This window comes from Rattus norvegicus, chromosome 8 (assembly GCF_021556685.1).
Source record: "Rattus norvegicus strain SHRSP/BbbUtx chromosome 8, alternate assembly SHRSP_T2T, whole genome shotgun sequence".
NCBI classification, from domain to species: Eukaryota; Metazoa; Chordata; class Mammalia; order Rodentia; family Muridae; genus Rattus; species Rattus norvegicus.
The window spans coordinates 122,818,060-122,835,144 of record NC_141541.1 but is presented as its reverse complement, the minus strand read 5'-3'; positions in this window follow the sequence as shown (position 1 = coordinate 122,835,144).

Below are 17,085 nucleotides of genomic sequence, written 5' to 3'. Positions count from 1 at the left end.
TCAGGCTGAGGAAGTGACTCGGTCAAGTGTTTACCACTCAGTGAGGACCTGAGTTTGGGTCCCCAGCACCCATGTAAAAACCTGGGCATGAGTTTATATCTGTAATCCCAGAGCTGGAGAATCAGAGAGGCCCTGGAGATGACTGGCCAAAGAGCCTAGCCAAATTGGCAAGCCTCAGGTTCAGTCTTGTCTCAAAAAAATTAGGTGAAGAGCAATTGAGAACACAACCCTGTGTCAGCCTCTGGCTGCTGCAGACGCATGCGCATGCGCACACATAGGCCACACGCGTAGAAGAGCTGGTAATGTGGCCATAACATAGAACGTTCCCTGGTAAAATTTTCACAATGAAGGTGCTAGTTTCATCTGGGGATTATCTTAGCCACATATGGTGTCTTGGTTTCTTCTTCTTCAGCTATACAAAAAGAACACGAGACAGAAAGGAAGTCTCACAGAGCTCTGCGCACTCAGCCTGTCACCCTGAGCGCTGCAATCCAAGGACATCCTCCACCTGCCTCTTCCTTTCCCTATAATGGATTTCAGCTGTTCTCATTTCACTACCAAACAAATTTATCCAAGTCCCCCTGGCAAACCTTGAGGGCATTCTGTAGATCAAAATCTCCTGAGCTGGGAGACACTGTGCTCAAAGAGCCCCATCTCAGAAGAGCATGTGCTCAGCTCCCAGGGATGCCTTTACTGAGGACACAGAGCCCGTGTGGGGCACATCCGTCCGGGTTCTCGCTGGTATAGGTGACAAGCAGAAAAGGCTTCAGAGGGGGTCTTCTGTGGCCGTCCTCTGAAGTACATGGATCTTTAACTTTGCGTTTGGGGACACACGAGTTTCCAAACAGTGCTCCCGGGGAGTGTCATTTGTCGTCAGCTCAGGAAGAAATCTCTTGAGGAGATGATAGCAAAGCAATTGGAGGGTTTTCTCTTTTTTTTAATTTTGTTTTCTCTTTAAAAGCAAAAGACCATTTTTCTATGGTGATGTTATTGTCAAGAGAAAGTTGCATTTTGCCTTCTGAATGATGTTGCTTGAACGATTATTATTTCTGCCATCCGTGTGTGATAGGAATGATTGCCATGTTCCCACTGGGGCTAACGTTCATTAACTAGTAAAATAGGTTTTATTTCCTCCAAGCATTGGCAATGCATCTTAAAAGTCAATCTCTCAATTAGGAATCAGTCAGCTCAAGTAAAACACGAAGAACTCTCCCCTCTCCGGTCTAAGCCAGGTGCTCACATCACCCAGGCTGGAATAGACTTAATTCTCCTGCCAGAGAATATAACAATTGAGCCATTAGATGACTTCTTGATTCTGACTTTCTACATCTTTCCTCCTCTAACACCAGGAAACAAACAAACAAACAAAAAAAAAAAAAAAAAAAAAAAAAAAAAAAACGATTCTCTAAAAACTCAGGCTTAAGGACTCAAGAGACAGTCAGTCACCTAAGTGTCTCCCATGCAACCTTGAAGACCTGAATTCAGATCCCCAGAACCCACATAAAAATCGACATTGTGGTGATCTGCCTGTAACCCCCTGTGTTGATGGGGAAGTGATCAGGCAGATGCATGAAGCTTAGAAGCCAATCCAGCCAAATCAATATATTTCACATTTAGAGACACCCTGCCACAAAAAACATAATGGCGGACAGCCATCTACAAAGGCATTCTGTCAACCTCTGGCCTCCACAGGCTCATGGCATATACCACACGCATATCTCTCGCCCCCTCCCCCTCCCCACCCCTCCCCCTCCCCTTCCTTCTCGCCCTCTCTCCTTCCCCCACACATAACGCTTAGATATAAACATTAGCTGACTGTAAACTTCCCTAATGTCAATAAAAGAAGTAAAGACCCCAGATTGACTATTGGATTTGTGTTTAAACCAACACGCTGTTGCTACATCCGAATGCCTGACAAGAAACAACTTAAAGGAGGAAGTGTTTTCCTGGTTTACAGGGAAGGAACTAAGTCCATTATGGCAGGAAAGGTGTGGGCCTAGGAACAGAAGGCAATGGTCACACTGAATCCCCAGCTGGGAAGCAGAAGGTGCGGACAGGAAGTGAGGAGGACAGGAAGTGAGGGGAACAGGAAATGAGGGGGACAGGAAGTGGCGACTGACAAACTTCCTCCAGCAGCCTCACCATTTAAAGTTTTTACAATCTTTGAAAATAGTACTACCAGCCAGGGACCAGGTCTAACTTTCTTTTCTGTGTGTGTGTGTGTGTGTGTGTGTGTGTGTGTGTGTGTGTGTGTGTGTGTGTGTGTGTGTGTGTGTGTGTGTGTGTGTTGTACATTTACATGTGTGGATATTCGTGCACATATGAGTGCATGTGGAGACCTGAGGTTGTTGTCCAGACTGTCTTCCAGCTTAGTTATTGAGTCAGGGTCCGCCCCCCCCCCCCCCCCCCACCGAGCTGAGGACCGAACCCAGGCCTAAGCGCTTTACCACTGAGCTAAATTCCCAACCCCGAGTCAGGGTCTCTTAATCAAACCCAGAGCTCACCGATATGACTAAACTTGTCAGTTAGCTTACTCTAGGGATTCTGTTTCTCTGTCTTCCAAGACTGGAATTGCAAGACAACTTCCATGCCAACTGAGCATATCTGTAGGTTCTGGGGACCTGAACTTCTGTCCTTGAGCTCATGCTTTAAACACTGGGCCATCTCTCCAGCCCTTTCATTGAACATAGGTGCCTGTAGGGGCCATTCTCACATGCAGGCCTCAGTAGCTTATCGGTCAGTAGAAGCAGGGACATGGAAAATAACTCTAATCCCAGACCTGTTTGACAAGATCCAAGTTCAGATTCTATCTGGAGGATTTACAAGTCTTTTCTACCCCTCCTTCCTCAAATCGACCCATATTCTCTCCAAACACACACCCGACCCCAGAGGCTTTGGTTTCTAGGAGAGATAAGAGTCCATCGTTCAGAAGCATCTTCATGGCTATAAAGAGGAAGCCTGCATTTTCTCTTGGCGTTTTCCTACGGATATTCCAGACTTACAAATTTCGCCCTGATTCTTTAATCATGCTTCGAAGAAGGTGTGGTTTGTTTTCTGCTCTGAAAACTACCTGTCATCTCCTCACTCTCTGTTAACTGCTTCTCAAAGGATGGATCCTCATGTGGCCCAAAGGTAGCAGGGAAGACTCTAAGATCAGGACCTAGCTAGCATCCTCCCTGCTCCTGTCAATCATGAAACATCCCAAACCTTTCTCTGATCTCCCCTTCCAGGAAAGAAGGTAGGAGGGAAGGCACCCCACAATGAAGGGAAAGGCTTTTACTTCCTGGTGTTCTTCTCCATTGCAAAGCCCCTCACAGCATCAAGTAACACAAGATGATAATCTCACAATCAGAGCCTTGTTTGGTTTCATGGTTTCTCTGCTCTGGGTTTCTTTTCTTTCTCTTTCTTCTTTTTTTTTTTCCTTTCTTTTACAGTTACTGATTTATTTTGTGTGTGTCTGCACGTGGGAGGGTGAGGCAGGGACACATCGCCAGGTATCTATGGAGGTCAGAGGACAAACAAATAAGTTGGCTCTCTCCTTTTACCATGGAAAGAAACTCAAGGATGGAGCTCAGGTCCTCAAGCTTGAAGGTGAGCACTTCTACTCACTCAGCCATGGCTTGGCAGTGAGGACTCTACCCACTGAGCTATCTAGCCAGCCATGCTCTCTGTTAGGGGTTCTTTTTGGCTTTACTTAGTAATCTTTGTCTTTAGGCTTACAGTAAGATGGGGCAGGGCTCTGCCCCTTGTGGGGGGCTCAGGGAAGAATCTGCTTCTAAGCTCCCTTTTTCTGTTGCCTGAACCCAAATCCATGGAGTTGTAAGTCCATCTCTTTGCTGGTTAGTAGAGGCTAGCCCTCTAGGCAGCATCCCTTGCCTTCCTGGATAGATAGCAACAGCCAGTCACCATGGAATCTCTTCCTTTCTCCTCTACCATATTTCTTAAATGCCAATCTGATTTCCGAAGAGCAATATTGGTGACAATGGGCCCACACAGGCAGACTCAGGTGAGCTCCCTGGGTTTGTGTGTTTGTCTTTTTAATAAAATAAAAATTTTAACTTAATAAAATAAAAATCAGGGTACGGCGTATGCGCGCGAGTTCAGGCACACATGTTCCACAATGCATACGTGGAAGTCAGAGGACGACATTCAGGAGTCAATTCTCTCCTTCCATCAAGTGAGTTCCAGAGGTCAAACTCAGTTCGTGGGGCTTGACCTTGCAAATACTTTTATCTGCTGAGCTATCTCACCAGCCCTGTTTGTTTGTCTTTTGGAAGAGGGTCCCATGTAGCCCGGCTGATCTCAAACTCATTACACAGTCGAGGATGACCTTGAACTTCTGATCCTCCTGCTGTCACCTCCCAACTGCCAGGATAATGCATGTGCTTCATGCCTACTTACATATACTGAGGGGCGAACCCCAGGGTGTCATGCACTCAACAACTGAGTCACAACCCCAGCTCCCAGTCTCCCCTTTGTAAATTGTTTATCTCCGCTGTTTTGTTACAGCCGCAGAAACCTAACTCATCCAAACTGGGAACATTTATAGAAGTTGCATGTTGTACGTGCTAGAACTCTGACCTCCATGAGTGGTATGATGGTCATGCTCGCAAGTAGCCTCTCTTGCATCAGAACGGCGGGAGTAGGAACATTAGACCTTCATCTGAGTCTCCAGCCACCACTCTTCCTTACTTCAGTTGTGCATGGCCCTGGGAGGTCCTAGAGTCGACAGGAAGCAGAAGGTGGAGTGTGGTTGGGTCTCTAGTGATGCACCTTTGTGACTCAACACCCAAGCTAGGGTGGAGATTTTGGAACTGTGGCTGTTAGAGAGACATGCTTCTGTAAGTAACTCAAACTCACTCTGGTGTGCCAAGCTGGACTTGGCTGGAATCATTTCTTTTGTCTGTCAAGTTTCCTATCTGAGGTGAGCAGATGTTTCTTTTCCTCAGTGAATGGTAGCATGACATTATAGGTTATTTATCAAGCATTTGAGCAAGTAGTAAGTCCTGGGTATGAATTATTCAATTTCTTCAACAGAGCAATATGGTCTAGGTTTTAGAAATGAGGAGGCTGAGGCCTAAAGGGATGAGTATTTGTCCAACTCACAAGCGTCTGGCATTACCAGAGCAGCTTTCTTTTATCCATCAATGTATTGATGTGTGTGTGAGTGTGTATGTGCGCGTGCGTGTGTGTGTGTGTGTGTCAGTGTGTGCATGTGTACATGTGTATGTGTGTGTGTGGTGTCTGTGTATGTGGGTGTGTATGTGTGTGTGTGTGGTGTCTGTGTATGTGGGTGTGTATGTGTGGGTGGTGTATGTGTGTGTGTGTGTGGTGTCTGTGTATGTGGGTGTGTATGTGTGGGTGGTGTATGTGTGTGTATGTGTGTATGTGTGTGTGGTGTCTGTGTATGTGGGTGTGTATGTGTGGGTGGTGTATTGTGTGTGTGTGGTGCATGTGTGTGAGTGTATGTATGTGTGTGTGAGTGTGTGTGTATGTGTGTATGTGTGTGCGTGGTGTCTGTGTATGTGGGTGTGTATGTGTGGGTGGTGTGTGTGTGTGTGATGTCTGTGTATGTGGGTGTGTATGTGTGGGTGGTGTGTGTGTATGTGTGTGTGCGTGGTGTCTGTGTATGTGGGTGTGTATGTGTGTGTGTGTGTGGTGTATGGGTGTGTGTGTGCACGCACGCTTGTGTATGTGATTTCATCTACTTTGATTACTAGCTGGGGTTGCTGGCATATGTTTGGTCACACCCAACTTGTTACATGGTTGCTGAGATCCAAACTCAAGACCATCTACTTCTAGTTGGACCAGCTCTCCAGCTCCTGGAGACCTGCTTTTAACCACTCCAAGGTGTGGCCCGGCCAAACCCAACTTTGGGAATATCCACACTTGTCTCTCCTTGTCCTAGGCCATCACTCTCAAGAGACTGATGGAGGCTTTGAAGTCCCTTACTATGCACTGGTGGGTGGCTGACATTTGAGCTGTTTGCTGCACAGTGATAAATCGTAGACAGAGAAAGAGCCCCAGAGGGGCAAGTGTTCAAGCCAAACCTGCAGAGGGTGACTCCAAGTTGCTCCTGTTGGGAAAACAAGAGCCCTGTGCTACCTTGGGATGACGTTTCTGTTTTTCTAGTTATTGGCTAAAAACCCACTGGAGTGGGAAAAAAACGGTGTCATGAACTCCAGGGCTCAGCTGGCTTTCCAAAGCTCAGGGCAAGGTCAGTCACTCCTCAGAGTCTGCCTGGCTGGGATTGCATCATCACGTCAGAGCGTCCACTAGCAACTCTTGCCAGATACTTGATCAATAATTAATGAAAATTAGAACTCAAGCCAAAAAAAAAAAAAAAAAAAACCCAAAAAGTATCGTAGGTGTACAGTTCAAGTTTAATCCATGAAAGGGAACCTGGGCTTTGTGTAACTAACAAATGGTAAGAGGAGAGGTAGTAGTTTTGGTCCGGTTTGGCTTGGTTCTTTGTTTGTTTTGCTTCTGCAACACAGAAAAAAATCAACCCTAGGAAATAATGTGGGTGGGAGGGGCTTGCCTCGTGAGGCGGGGCTGAGAGCTCCTGGCTCAGCAGTCCTGAGGCAAGGACAGACTTTGACCTTTGACCTTGCTGCTAGGCCACACCCACCTTCCCAGTTTCCGACCGCTCCCAAAGAAATAGCTCTCATCTTTTGGCGGGTTACACCTGAGGTAGGAACTATCTTTTTTAAAACAAGAAGTTGCCTAGAATTCCATTATTATTTTGGTGGAGAAAATTAAATCTCAACAGCATGTGTGAAAATCTGCCCTGACAGTTTGGGGAGGAAGATCTCATTTTCTACATGCAAATTTTGGATTCCATTGTCTTTCCCTTCTATCTCCCCGCTTCAAGCTATAAGAAACAGAAACAGGCTTTTACCCTAACACAAAGCAGCAGGCTTTCTCATCGCCCTCCTAGGTTGGGTTTCACTGGGAAACGATTTTCTACTTTGAAATGTTTGGGAGAGGATGGGATTCCGGCATCCACCTACCGAGCTGATCTGCCACACTTAATTGGCTGTGCAGGCTTCATGCTTTTGCTGGACCCTGGAAACTCTCCTCTGTGGCTTTTCTGCAATGGGGCGACAGCTTTTGTCAACGCGGGTGTGTGTGTGTGTGTGCGTGTGTGTGTGTGTGTGTGTGCGCGTGTGTGTGTGAGAGTGTGTGTGGCAGTAGCTAGGGTGGAGGCTTGGTATGTAAAGTGAACACCACTCCATCAGGAGTCCTGAATTACACACACACACACACACACACACACACACACACACACACACACACTGGCAACATTAGAGAGACACAGTAAAGACGCTGTAAAGACGCAGTGTTCCACCGTAAAAGCTGGAATTCCATTCCAGCTCAGGAGGAACAGAGAGCAGAGGACTGGCTCCTGGGACTTGCTGGCCAGACCGTCAGATGGGCCAAGCCCAGGCTCAGTGAAAGACCTTGTCTCCAAAACTACGGGGAAGAGCAACCTGAAGAGATGGTTCCGAAGTTAAGAGCACTGGCAGCTCTTGCAGAAGACCCAGGTTCGGTTCCCAGCACCCACATGGTGGCTCACAATTGTCTAAAACTCCTGTTCCAAGGGATCTGACACCCTCTTCTGGCCTCCGTGTGCATAAAATAAAAATTTAAAAATGATAAGGACCAGCACAATTGAGGAATATACCTGAGTCACATATGCACACACACACACACACACACACACACATTCATACACACTCACGCACTTTCACACACAGGCACACACACACTCTCACATACATTCACAGACATTTCTACACACATACACACATAGTCACATACATATACACACTCACATACACACATAGTCACACACATACATACATAGGCACACTCACACAATCACACATACTCTCACACATACACACACACAGGCACTCACACACAATCACACTCTCTCTCAAATACTCTCACGTGCATTCACATACACTCACACACACACACACTCATATACACATTCACATACTCACACACACAGTCACACACTTAAACACATACATACACAGGCACACTCACACAATCACACATACTCTCTCACATACATACACATACACACACACACACACACACACACATACACACACACAGAGGGTGGGGATCTTAACTGGTAGGGTTACGTTGGGATCTCTGGGTAAGTGATGCTTCAAAACTAGATAAGCCAAGAATCAATTACCCTCCGTAACTGGCTGCCACTCATCTATGTGGCTGACTGTTCCTACTACAGCTAGCTGCCCCTGCCATCCCTGTCAGAACTAATGGCTGGGAGACACACCTTGGTCAAGCAAGGCATGTGCAAATACATCAACCTGCCCATAGGACATCAGCAGGAGGGGTCACCTGACCCTTAGTTAGCATCCTGCTGGTACCAAGCACCAAATCCTCCATCCAGATACCTAATCTAGAAATGCTGAAATGTTAACGGGCGAAGATTGTGTCCCAGGGACTCCCAAGTAACAGCTCATAGAGAAAGGATTTGTGGGGTCACAGACATGATCCCTGCCCCCTCAGACCCAATCATGATTGCTCACTGCTGGGGGGGTGGGTGACCAAAATTAGCAAGTTGATTACAGCTGGACGTTTTGTGGCTGAAATAGAATTTCTCAGATAATTGCTGGAAGGCGGCCAGATGTCGGCTGGACAGAGCTCCGTATGGTGGCTTCTGTGCTCTGTGACTGAAACCAGATGCAGGCAGGAAACATGGAAGAACTTCTTAAAGGGAAACTTCCAGAACACAGGACAGGTGCTTCATCTCCTGACAAGGGGAGGAAGAGGAGAGGCTGGGCTGCTCCTCTGGATTTGGCTCAAAGAAACAGAATCAAAGCAAGTGGACTTCTCCCTCTGGAGACAGTTTCAAAGGCCAGGCTGTTCCTTTCTTCATCTGAAATCACTTCCTTGGTAATTTCGTTCTCCTTGTAAACGTTCGTGTCTTTCACAAAGATTCACGAAGCTTCTCTGTGTGACGTGTCACTTACAGTGGTTGGGATCTGATTAAATTGCTACCCCAGAAAAGTGGTTTTTTTTTTTTTTTTTTTTTTTTTGTTCTTTTTTTCGGAGCTGGGGACCGAACCCAGGGCCTTGCACTTCCTAGGTAAGCGCTCTACCACTGAGCTAAATTCCCAGCCCCTTGGTTTTTTTTTAAATTATTACATCTTTTAGTGTGGGGAAGGGGGATATGTGTGCTGTGGAAATCAGAGGGCAATGGAGGAATCAGCTGTCTCCTGCAGGAGATTGAACCAAGGTCCTCGGGCTGGCGGCAGACACCTTTACCTGCTGGGCCATTTTACCAGTCCCCAGAAAAGATTTTAAAGCTTAAACGCCAAACAGGCTTGTACCAGGCTGACATTGCAAATGTTTTCAAGCTGTGCTCAGGAGAATTCTTTTTCAATCATACAAAAAAAAAGGGGGGGCCTTCCAAAGCCTAGTGACCTATTACCAGAAAATCCCATTTAGCAATATTGACCAGTGAGCGACCTTACAGTTGGGCATGTTCTTTGGCCCAGTGCTCCAAAGTCTTTGGCCTTCAGAAATAATCAAAGGTGTGAAGATAGTGTTAGCACCTCTCATGTTTGCTGGTTCCTGTCTAGCAAGCCGAGCTAGCAGAAGCTTGGTCCTTAGTGATCAACCCCAGAGGACTGAACTAGAAAAGTCCTGCACCAGGAACCTTCGCATTGCGGAACCACGGTCTAACTTACTCATCTGGATTTTTCAATGGTTTTCTTCAATGAATGCATTACTCAGTTTAAAAAGTGTTTTCAGAAACCCATTTTTGAGTTTTAAAGTACTTAGCTTAAACAGGCACGGTGGTGTACACTTTTAATCCTGGTACCCTGAAGCCAGAAGCAGGCACGTATGTGTGAGTGAGGCTAGCCTGGTCTACATGGTGAGTCCCAGGCCGGTCAAGGCTGCATGGTGAGACTCTATATGAGGGAGGGAGGAAGGGAAGGGGAAAGGATTTAGCTCGCAGAAGTTTTCTAATTTAAAAATGTTAATAAAAGAATGCAAATAAAAGGCCAGGGAGCTGCATTTGGCACAATTCCATTGTTTGAAAGAGAAATCAATTTACTTTCTGCCCCCTCTACTCGAACGCCCCTGAAGCACACACACCAATAATTGCCTGGCTCCCTTTGAAGATAAAATAGTATATTAATTTCTTCTCTTCGTTCATCTGTATAATTTATCATTTTCATCTATGAACACGTAACGTGTTTAGCTGAAACTATGGCTAGCTTCACATCTGGGCAACAGGAGGCCACAAGCACATACAAAAAGGGGGATGGTTAGGTGTCTCTCTCTTTTCTCCCTGCCAGCTTCTACTTACAGTGTACCACTGTGGGCTAGAAGATGCTTTCTTATTGTGTGTTAAGTAGAGCCTCTTGGTTGCCAAAAGGTAATCTGGGGCTGAAACCCTCAGAGAGCCGAGAGCCATCTCCCCAGTGGTAGCCCTCAGAGTGTACCATGTGCATTTAGAGCTTAGAAGTAGGTATTTCTCACCTACTGTTGCTAAAAAGCTGTAACTAAAGGTTGACCTAGCCCAGGTCCCTGGTTCTTGGGGCCTGCTGGAGGCTACCAACGAAGTCAAGGTTAGTTTGTAGAAAGAAGCAGCCATGTTTAAAAGTGGCATCTAATTGAGGGGTAGATAAAATGATGAATCAGAGAAAAATTTGACAGAAAAATTTGTCAGAGATAGGATATGCCCAACTCACATGAGAACAGCACAGAAAAAAGAGGCTATTTGAGAGCAGAAGAGTGTGTGTGTGTGTGTGTGTGTGTGTGTGTGTGTGTGTGTGTGTAGGGGGGGGTGTATATGGCAGTTTTACGGAGACAGTTTTACAGAGACAGGTTGAAGAGAGAACAAGCTAGACACAGGTGAAGACAGAACGAGTCAGAGAACGAGAAGGAGCCAGAAGATTCTAACAAATTGCCAAAATTAGTATGAGACCAGGTACAGCCATTCAGCCAGAAGCCAAGAGAAGTCGGATTGAATCAGTCAGCTTGGAAGATTAGATTGTATAGAAGCTAGGAGCTTCCAGGCTTAGACCTTGGGATAGTTAGAACAGAGAAGAAACACTCTGGGCTCAGCCCAAGCTGTGCACTCACACAGCTTGGGTACATCTCATCCCTTTATCTGGAGAAATAAAAGTGACATTTAAAATAGTGTCCTAGTTAGCTTTAACTGCCCACTGGAGTCATTTTCACCTGAAAATGGAGTCTCAACAGATCAGATTGGCGTGTGGGAATGTCTGTGGAGGATTGTCTTGATTGACCTAATAGATATAGGGAGCCCAGTCTCCTGTGAATAGTACCATTCCCTGAGTAGGTTGTCCTGGGGTCCAGCCCACTGTGGGCGGCACCATTCCCTGGGCAGGTGGCTCTGGACTGTATAAGAAAGCTAGCTGAGCGTAAGCCAGGGAGTGAGCCAGAAAGCAGCATTTCTGCTTTGAGTTCCTGCCTGGCATCTCTCAATGGCAGACTGTGGCCTGGAAGTACAAGCCAAATAAATCCTTCCTTCTCCAGTTTGTTTTGTTCATGGTATTTATCCACAGCAACAGAAAAGATTTGTCAATCACACAGGGTGTGATCTTTTAGCCCCCGAGTCCTACCCTCGGCTCTCACGTATAACTCTATTACAAACAAAGCTTCCTCCCTGTGATCCTTCCTGCTCTCATGATCAGGAATGACAACGGGTCACAGTCACCTGGATTCTCTCCCATTCCGTGGCCTTTCTATGGTTCCTCCGGCTTTAACTCTCTTATAATTCACTGGGTTAAGAAGGTTGGACAGTTTGTACGTGGTACTTGGCATGTGGCCGTTTCAGGAAACACCTCCTCAAAGGTAGGCCCGGAGTTGTCCCCACTTGCTCATCTCTGTCCCTATCTGCTGGGAAGGCATGCGGTATGGACAGCTGTGGTAGGAGGGACTGGGTTCCTCCCTGGGGAATGACTCAGCATGGGACTGCAAGTGGAGCAGATACTTTAGGGGAACAGATGTCCTTTCCCTTTCTCTTCCTGCTCACCCCGACAATGTAACCATCCTGGTAGGAATGAGGATATTCTAAAGAGACGCTTGTGCCTGCTTTTCCCACAATGCTCCTCCTTAGTGGCATGATCACTGCCATCAGACCACTGGCCTGGGAGGGAAGAGGAGGCAGGAACGGCAGGGGGCAATGAGACCTCAGTAGGAAGCTTCCTTGAGCAGTTCTGTTAATCGGGAGTGGGGGGCAGAGTTATTTATAAGGAGAACGGAAGTTTAACCTGTTACCTGACCACTAGACCACGTGACTACCCCAAGGGTGCAGAGGTGGGAGCTGAGCCGGGACATGCTTGCTCAGAGTGAGGAGGAAGTGTCCTACATCTGCCGGTCTCTAGATGAGATTTTCAGGGTTTGGACATGTCTTCATCTGAAGATCCAGACCAGTTCCTCCAGTCACATGACTTTCCAGTCCCAAACTTGCCCCCATTCTGATTATCGGGCTCTTGAGATGATGAACTCTGCATTAGTCAGGGTTTTCTAGACCAGTGGTCCTCAATCTTCCCAATGTTGTGACCCTTTATTACAGATCTTGATGTTGTGGTGACTCCCCACCCACCCACCCATCCACAAACTTAAGATGATTTTTTGCTGCTACTTGACAACTGTAATTTTGCTACTATTATGAATCATAGTATAAACACCTGTGTTTTCCAAAAGTCTTAGGCAACCCCTGTAAAAGGGTTTTCGACTCCCAAAGGGGTTGCAGCCCACGGCTTGAAAGCCACTGATCTAGAGGGACATAACTGATAGAATATACATACATACATACATACATACATACATACATACACACACACACACACATTTGGCTTTGTGACAATCTCCTTAAAGAAGAGGCCGGAACCCTTGGATAGGAATAAGTCCTCTTATAAAGTCAGGCTTCTTAAAGAATGGCCCTGTGACGAGAGAGAGAGAGAGAGAGAGAGAGAGAGAGAGAGAGAGCGAGAGAGCACATGCATGTGTGTGATTTATTAGAGTGGCTTACAGGCTATGGTCAGACTAGTCCAACAATGACTGTCTACTAATGGAAAGTCCAAGAATTCAGTAGTTGTTCAGTCCACCACGCTGTATGTCTCAGCTGGTCTCTAGTATATGCCACAATCTCTAACATGTATGCTCGAATGCTGGCGAAGGGGTGAACTTGACAGGAAGAGTGAGGGCAAGCACACAAAGAGCAAAGGCGTCCTTCTCCCGTGTCCTTTATGCAGGCTGCCAGCAGAAGGCATGGACCAGATCTAAAGGGACTTTCCCATCTCAAAAAAATCTAGATTTAGGGTATATCTTCCCACTTTGAATGATTCAATTTTTCAAGAAAAAAATTTCTTACAGGTTACCCAGATGTTTCAGTTTTAGCTAATTCTGGATGTAGACAGGTTTACAACCAAGAATGCCCTCACAGACTCTGAGGAATTTGAATTTCCCCAGGGGTCTTGTGCTGAGGGAAGGAAAGGGCTAAAGACTGATGCTAACAGGGGTCAGGGGTGCTTGTCTCCCAGGAAGAGATCACACAGATTCCTAACATTTTCAGACCACCTTGCTGGAGAGACTGAAGTCCAGACAGTGGTAGGTCAGTGATGGGCGGAACCACACCTTGAGCTGGGCTGCTTAGTAATATCTCTCTCCCTTTATTTCAATCTAAACCTCATCTCATGAGCCTAGAAATGGAGAAGTCATCTCTTTGTTCCTCTTCCCAAAAGGGCCACGGTGAGCTACTCTGCTTTTCCACTATGACTTTTCTGTTTAGGTGGATGTCCAACTTAGCTTGTTAGAGCTCCCAGAGTTCAGGCTCTGACCCTCACAACTCCACTAGACAATGTGTCCCCACAGGAGCACTTCTTAATGAACCGATGTACACATGAGACCTCACCCCTGGGCCATTCTTCAAGGAGTCTGACTCTATGAGAGGACTTATTCCCATGCAAGGGATCTGGCCTCTTCTTCGAGGAGCTTGTCACAAAGTCAAATCCATGCCCTCACGCTGACCGCACCAAAACCCAGGAGCAAGCATGACAGCACTAGACCAGGGACCTCCATTTGGATTGTTTACTACAAGCCCTGGGAGAGACTCAAGAAACTCACCATGCTGAGTCCAGTCCTACTGACCCTATGTTAAATGGGTTGGAATAAGATGCAGATATGTTCCCTGATCACTCTGACAAACAGCCCAAGTAGGTGCAGGAAGTGGAGGATGGAAATGACACAAAGCATCCTGGGAAGAGGAGAAACAGGTCACCCTGGACATGTCACCTCTGCCACCAAATGCTGTAGGCTGCTGATCCGGCTCCTAAATCCAATTGCTCTGTTTACAGGATGGGAGGTGGGGGTGGCGATGCTGCTACTCCTGAGAGTCCCAGACACATACAAGTCATAAAACTGATACATTTTTTGGTTGTAGTTTAGCAAAATGAACTCCAACCAGCACAAACCCTCTAGATCATGTCACATCACATTTCAAGTGTGAGTCCTGAATCCCACGGGTGTTCCCCTAATGTGTAACAGCGAACTTTCTCCTCGCCAGGGACAAAAAAACAATCTTGGCTATGTCAACACCTAAGCTGGGGAGCAAACACACACCTTCAGTGTTACACGCTGAACTAAAGGGGGGGCTGTGAACACCCCACCTTCTGGGAGGATATTGCAGAAATATGGCTGATGGTTCTGTGGGAAAAGCACTTACTGTGTGAGCGACAAGATCAGAGTTAAGATCCCCAGAACCCATAGGAAGCCAAAGGAGGGGTGTGTGTCTGTAATTGCACTGTTCCTGTGACCGAGTGGGACACCGATGAATGGACACAGGAGAATCCCTGAAGCTCAGGGGAACCCCAGCTCGGCACGTGCAGAGAAATAATAGAACCTATCTCAAACAACATGAAAAGCAAGAACGAGTATTTAACACTGTCCTTTGACCTCCACACATGACATGCACACACGTGACATGGCACACATGTGCCCACACACAGAGATACACGCATGCACATGTTTAAAACAAAATCAGAAAATCCTTTCCAGCTAACTCCACACTGGGAAGAAGAGTGTCTTTTCTTTTTTTTCTGGCTAGGCCCAGTCACTCATCTCTAAAAGATAGAGAGGCGACCATGTTCTAACTTCCTGTTATTGTAGAACAGTTAAATTTTTATCCCGAGTCCTAATTCTCCACTTGGCTCCTATAATCACTGGCTTTTATTCTAGAAAACCGGGCTTTGTAATTAGCAAGATAGAGATCTCCATGATTCGAAATACGTGCTAAGCCGGTGGCAGCTCCTGCCCACCCAGGCACAGACGACGCCAACGCAGAGATAACCTGAAGAGATGCGGTTCCAGGGAAATCTAATCTCAACCCAGAAATAACGGCCTCTTCTCGGGAAACAGCCATCTTGAAACAGGCTCCCCGGGATGGCAAGAGCACTGAATGAGGTATGATGAAAACGGCATGGTTTAGTCGGTAGATAAAATCACGGTGTACCTCAAAATCGCCGGTCTGAGTTTACGTGAGACATTGATTTCTCACCAACCCAGACAAAAAGAGAATGGCATAGATGTTAGATTAAACCAGCCTCATGAAGAACACAGGAGGAAAATACTGAATTTCCTCTCTGTTCTATAGTGTGTGTGTGTGTGTGTGTGTGTGTGTGTGTGTGTGTGTGTGGTGGGTAGTATGTGTGTGGTGTGTGGTGTGTGTTATGTGATGTGGTGTGTGTGTGGTATATGATGTGTGGTATGTGATATGGGATGCATGTGTGTGTGTGTGTGTGTGTGTGTGTGTGTGTGTGGTGGGTAATATGTGGGTGGTATATGGTGTGTGGTGTGTAGTATGTGATGTAGTGTGTGTGTGGTATATGATGTGTGGTATGTGATATGGGATGCGTGTGTGTGTGTGTGTGTGTGTGTTTATGGTGGGTATGTGTGTGGTGTGTGTTTTGTGATGTGGGGTGTGTGTGTGTTTGTGGTGGGTAGTATGTGTGTGGTGTGTGGTGTGTTTTGTGATGTGGGGTGTGTGTGTGTTTGTGGTGGGTAGTATGTGTGTGGTGTGTGTTTTGTGATGTGGGGTGTGTGTGTGTTTGTTGTGGGTAGTATGTGGGTGGTGTGTGGTGTGTGTTATGTGATGTGGGGTGTGTATGTGTGTGTGTGTGTGTGTGTGTGTGTGTGTGTGTGTACACGCACAGGTATGGATGGGTGATGATGTGTGGAGAGGCACACGTAGACCTGTCTGTGGAGATCAGAGGGCAAACTCAGGAGTCAGTCTCCATCTACCAACCACCATGCTTTTGGAAATAAGAATTTTCTTCTGCTTGGAGCTCTCCAAGGACACCAGGCTGCCTCTCCTGCAAGCTGCATCCCCAGAGCTCTGCCTGTCTTTGTCTCCCTGCGCTGGGATAACAAGCATGCACCGCCATGTTTGGCTTGTTTCCACAGGTTTGGGGGATCAAACTCAGGCTCCCGTCCGTACTTGCATGGAAAGCACTGAGCCATCGACAGAGCCCTGCACCGCCTTTTGGATCCCAGCATGAACAAACAGCTATATAAACGTATGCATGTTTATAATGTAACCAGTGCCAGCATTACTGGGTACAGTTTAGCACATACGCAGTATATGTGATGTGTAAAATATACTTCCGTTCTTTCCTATCTCGCTGTCGAGCGTATTGGCCACATTTGGGACATGGTCTGACACAGACTACATTGATGGTATAAGCTGGAGTTCCGAATCACAATTGCCCCGCTGGGGTTTGACTGTGTTCCTAAGTCCTGATCCCCACTGACTCCCCAAACACAAAAACAGACCTGGGAGTAGCATTTTCATGTCAAGGAGGACTCCAAGACAGGAGATCTCAGTTAGGCTTCGTTTCAGTGAGAATAATCTTTGACATTCATCAAACCTCTCTATCCCAGAGTCTCTACACAGACCTTTGGAGGGGGAAGGGACACTGGCAAAGTCCTGGAGTGACTGGCTTGTTGTCTTAGTTTGATCCTGTGACTGTGATAAAATGCTGACCAGAGCCAACGTGGGCATGG